The sequence below is a fragment of the Crocuta crocuta genome, unplaced genomic scaffold (assembly GCF_008692635.1).
Source record: "Crocuta crocuta isolate KB4526 unplaced genomic scaffold, BGI_CrCroc_1.0 scaffold246, whole genome shotgun sequence".
Lineage (NCBI taxonomy): Eukaryota > Metazoa > Chordata > Mammalia > Carnivora > Hyaenidae > Crocuta > Crocuta crocuta.
The window spans coordinates 4,930,833-4,936,429 of NW_027531902.1; the positions used below are offsets into that span (position 1 = coordinate 4,930,833).

At 41.1% G+C, this 5,597-nt stretch overlaps 1 non-coding gene across 1 annotated transcript; it reads right to left on the bottom strand.

The window, feature by feature from the left end:
- Positions 1 to 4,529: 4,529 nt before the first annotated feature.
- LOC144239988 (U6 spliceosomal RNA) lies at positions 4,530 to 4,636 on the bottom strand. The gene has a single exon (XR_013337541.1). It is a non-coding gene; the product is annotated as a U6 spliceosomal RNA (small nuclear RNA).
- Positions 4,637 to 5,597: the final 961 nt, after the last annotated feature.

Below are 5,597 nucleotides of genomic sequence, written 5' to 3' on the forward strand. Positions count from 1 at the left end.
ACAGCTCATGAATTTGAGTCCTGCATCAGGCTCTGTGCTGATAGTGTGGAGTCTGCTTGGGATTCTGTCTTCCTGTGTTTCTACTCCTCTCCACTTTCTCTCTATCTCTTTCTCAAAAAAAAAAAAAAAAAGCTTAAAAAAAAAAAAAGTCTAAAAAATTAAAAATATAATTGATAGTATTTGTTGATAATGATAAAGTTTGAGCTTTTGAGTGAAAGAATTTTGGAAAAAGTATATCTGCCACCATGAGCTTGACAGCTTCCCAATACTTAACGACTTGCGGGAAACCAAAAATACTTGCTAGCTAGCTAAATATAAATAGACAGACATAGACATATTTGACACTGTATAATGATATGTGTCAACATTTATAATATCTACATAACCCAGTGAAACAGTATTTTCCAAATGAATATGATGTTATAAAATCATGAATGGGTAAAAGATCCATTCAAAGTGCAAAATAGATCAATAAACTTTAGCGTAATAGAGAATAAAAAGTTTACTGATAATGTAGTTTTATTTATTTTAAGCAATATCTATACTCAATGTAGGGCTCAAACATGACTCCAAGGTTAAGAGTCACATGCTCTACTGACTGAACCAGCCCAGCACCCCAATAATGTGGTTTTAGATTCTGCATTGCAACTAACCATTACAAAACTACCACTTGCTGAATTTTGGCGTAATATCAAAGTAGAATATCCACAGTTATCTGACTTTTATTTAGATACTTCCTTTTCCAACTACTTATCCTCTGTGAGGCTGGATTCCTCACATTCTTCAACAACAATTTTTCATAACAAATTTAATGTAGGATCAAATAAAAGAATCCACTTTCTATTATGCTTGACATTAAAGACATTGGCAAAAAATATATATATAAAGTAATGCCATTCTTCTCACTACATTTAAAATTATTTTGGAAAATAGTAATTTTGTATAGAAAGTATTTTTATTAACATCAATGAATTTATCTTTTAAAGAGTTATGAACCTTTTAAAAAAATTTTTTAATGTTTATTTTTGAGAGAGAGAGGAGAGACAGACTGCAATGGGGGAGGGACAGAGATAGAGGGAGACACTGAATCCGAAGCAGGCCACAGGCTCTGAGCTGTCAGCACAGAGCCCAAGGCAGGGCTCGAACCCATGAACCATGAAATCATGCCCTGAGCCAAAGTCAGATGCTTAACTGACTGAGCCACCCAGGTGCCCCTAAAAAGTTAATATGTTAAGCATTCCTTAATTTTATTTTCTAATATAGTAAATCCTTATAGAAATATATATTAAAGCTCTTTGGGGTCCTCAGTAATATGTAGGAATGTCAAGGGATCTTGAAACTAAAGAATTGAGGGGCGCCTGGGTGGCTTAGTCGGTTAAGCGTCCGACTTCGCTTAGGTCATGATCTCGCGGTTCGTGGATTCAAGCCCAGCATCGGGCTCTGTGCTGACTGCCAGCTCAGAGCCTGGAGCTTGTTTCAGTCTGTGACTCCCTCTCTCTCTGACCCTTCCCTGCTCACGCTGTTTCTCTCTCTCTCCTAGAAATTAAAAAAAAATAAAAATAAAAAAAAAAGAATTTGAAAACTTCACCCCAGAGAAATAGGCTCAGTAGATATGTTGTCTGCCTTCCAGAGATCAAAAAGTTTGAGAACTCTGTTCTGTAATACTCTCCATTACAGCAGATCCACGAATGACATGGGTTTGAACTGCATGAGTACATTTCTATGCTGATTTTTTACAGTATTGTAACAGAACTTTCTGTTCTTTGAGATTTTCTTAATGTTTTTTCTCTAGTTTGCTTTATTATAAGAATACAGTCTCTGATACATATAGTATACAAAATATGTGTTAATTGTCTATGATGTTGGTAAGGTTTTCAGTCAACAGTAGGCTATTAAGTTTTGGGGAGTCAAAAGTTATGCATGAATTTTCGACGGGTGGGGGCAGTCAGCGCCCCTAATACTCCCCACTCCCCACTTGAAGGGTTAGCTGTATATAGCTGGTATCTTGGAGTCTGATGCCAGGCCCACCTAACCTTAGGCACCTCCCTCAGCCATTGCTAACTAGTCCAAAGCCAAAGTTTGTCTGAGAGACATAATCAGTATCCTCACACTTGGTGGGGAATCAGGACACCAGTCCTGATTCTTATTCTTAACGTCCCCCATACTACCTAGTATTTATCTACTGTGCAGTTTTGACACTCAGGTGAGGCAAGAAGAGACCCTGCCTTTTTCCTTCTCGTTCCCAGATCATTCCCACTCTGCTGGAAGTGCTTTCTCCTCCGTAAGTGGCGGGCTTTCTACTGTCCATGGCTGATTCTATGGTCAGTCCTCTAAAAGGCATTGCTTCTTTTTATGTAGAAACCCTACTTTAGAATTTCTGAGAAATACCCTCTTTACTTTTCAAAGAATTCTGGCTTTCAAGGCCATTGTCTCACTGTGAACTTTTAAGAAGTCTAATTTGAAGTGCAAAGCTGAGCCATAAAGTCTTTGTTTTAGCCAGGGTTCATCTTTCTCTTCCCTTGGGCAGTAAGCTTGGTCTCATTGTCTGAGGTTGGCAGGAAGGGGGGTGGGGGAGGGGTGGGAGAGAATGAGCTACCAGGAAGGGAAAGTACATTATTACCCAATAATTATAGATTGCAGGTGCTCATTAGTTTGAAGAAAAAGTTCAGAACACTGAGATCCAGGGTATTGAGTACAGCAAATCCATGTGTGTATTGGATCCAGAGCTTTACCACCAGGTGAGTTGGAGAAAAAACTCCATAGCTTTCAAATGTCTTTCTCGGTTCTGCATATGTACATGTATGTTGAATCATATAGAATTCTTCAGATGCAATTTTAAAATTAGTTTCTTTTACTTTCAAAAACCGAGGAAATAGGACAGATGGAAAGCAAGGGGAAGAATGTTTTTTTGAAGTGCCATCAAAAGAGGGAAGAGTTCAGTAAACGGTCTGACTTCAAATTGTATTTAATTTGATGTCAAATTATACTAAAGTTATCAAATTCAAAAATGTACAGCTGAAGGGATAAACAAAGACGTACCAGTATAATGTAATGCTAACATCAGTGTACTTGGGAATGAAGAAAAGGCTCACCTCTCCTCAATTTATTGCAAAATGTATATTTAGACAATTAAATATATAGTTATCTCTAGTGTTTGCTGAATCAGCTTAAAATTCTCTAGTTTAAAATTTTAATTGCAAATGGTAATATTAGCAATCAAATACTTATTGAGCACTAACCATGAGTTGCGGATTGGGATGCCGTGGTTCTGGAGAGGAGGAAGGACGAGAAGGTGATGGCAGACTTACTTCCTAAGTAGGACGGAGCCTCCCACGACCCTGTTCAGTGGGTGCAGGCCCTTTGTGAAGGGGGAAATCCAGGCACTTCTGTTACTTAGGGCGACACGCCTACATTTGTATCATACACCTACAGCTTATATAAAGTGCTTTACAAATCATACCACATTTCATTCTCCCCACTCTCCTATGAGGTAGAGATTATCATGCTTATGTAACGTGCACATCTGAGGCTTCAAGGGTATAAATGGTCCTCGGTCACACAGCTAGTTGATAGCAGAGTTGGAGCAGGACCCCATTTCCTGAATCGTGGAGCCAGCTGCACACTGCCTCCCTTTTGAGAAGGGACAGGCATGCCCTGCCATGACTGTGGGCAGCCTGCTTGATTTTGCTCCCTTTCTGGCATTATGATCTCCTGGAGGAATCCCAGCCTCCTCCAGGGGAAAGGAGCTCTGCAATTAGACTAAATATAGTCTGGGAGAGGCTGCATCTCATTGGAACTAATTATCCTGTCACCCATCAGAAGAACAAAGAGTGAAGACTTTTCAGGCCTCATCATTTCCATTCCTCTCCTTGGCTTGGGCTTTGATGGGATGGGCCTAGAGAAAAACGTGAACAGAGTAGACATGCTGGTGGGTTGAGGAGTGTCTGGGCTGCCCAGGAAGTGCTTCCCTCTCCAGCACAATGCCTGCATTTAGAACCGGAAGAAGGCTGGCCTGGTGGCAGATCCCTCGGTCCTGGAAATGCCTGGATGAGAGACAGAGGACAAGGAATGGCCCTCAGGGGACAGTGCCACTGGACCGGCAATCACATTGTATATTGTTAACCCCTCTTGCAAAGCCCTCCTTGTTCTTCTATCTAGCAAACGCTTACTGAGCACATGTGTGAGGCAAGTGGGGAGTTTATTAAATCTCATGTTGTAAGGAAACCTGAAGAAACCCCTCACTGAATCCCTAAGAGGTGAATTCAAAACCGAAGTTAGAAAAATTCAAGCGGAGAAAGATACTTTGGTCAAGACACGTGCTTGTACCAGTAAGCTTTGGGGTTGAGTTTCATTACTGCAGACTAATATGTCAGGGTCAAGTTTAAGCCATGACATATAGTCTCAGGAAGTTTTTACCAAATTGTTGTTTACATCAAGGAGGTGCTAGCACGCCTAGCACCAGCCAGTAACAAAAATGTTTAAAGTGAAGAATGATGCTTCACAGAACACACAATTCTCTTAGTGACAAGCATTACATGGAACGCTTCACGAATTTGCGTGTCATCCTTGCGCAGGGGCCATGCTAATCTTCTCTGTATCGTTCCAATTTTAGTATATGTGCTGCCGAAGCGAGCACAGTGACAAGCATTACAAATAATTCTTATCAATTTGTCACTGGATGGCTGTGTGATAGAGGCGTAACATCTGCAAGTGAGCTCAGATAAATTGTTTTATCATAGAATCTGTAACAGCACATCTGCGACAAGTTCCAAGTAAAACACTGCATTGGAAAAAATGGTTGGCACGTTTCAGATCACATGTTTGCACATTTAAAAATCAAATCTCATTTCTTAGAAAAGGTACGTAGCTTGTTCAGGGCATGGGGCATGAAATACAGAGTTCAAAGGGTTCACATCATAGTCTGAATCATCATCTAACCAGAGGAGTGGGGACGTGATTCACACATCCTGTGTGTGGTACTCACTCGTGGCTGTTCAGCCTTTGTCAATAACAGTACTGATAATCTGCAAGGATAAGGTGTATGGAAATGGAAAAATAGTCTTGCATTTCATGTGTGCATCCTAGCTTCCCTTCCTGATGTGTACGCTGTTTCAACACAGGGTTCTGCTACGGAGCCCAGCTGTGAATGAGACAGGAGCTCCCACCTCTACCCAGAAGCCGGAGGAGAGGGAAGTAGGCTAGAACCCGACACGGTGCTTCCAGAAAGCACTTCAGAAGGCAAAGGAGTAAGCTGAGGTGAGGCTCCAGGGCTTTTTGAAGCTGAGGAGGTTAAGACTGGCCATTTCCATTCTTTCTGGGCTTGTTAGCTCCCTAGTTCTTCGGTTCTCTCCTCTCCTCTCTCTCTCTTTCTCTCAGTGTCACCCATTCTTGCTCTCTCTCCTTCCTTCATCTCTCCCTCTCCTTCTGGCTTCCTGTTATTTTGCCTCACTCTTCCTTATCCTCTGCTTTGTCCAGAATTGTATTGCTTTGCTGCACAGATGTGAGAAAACCATCCATCAAAAACCAGTCACTCTAGAAGTCTGGACTGCCCTAAAGACCAAATTGGATTAATTATGCCCAGACAAGCTTTTAAAACA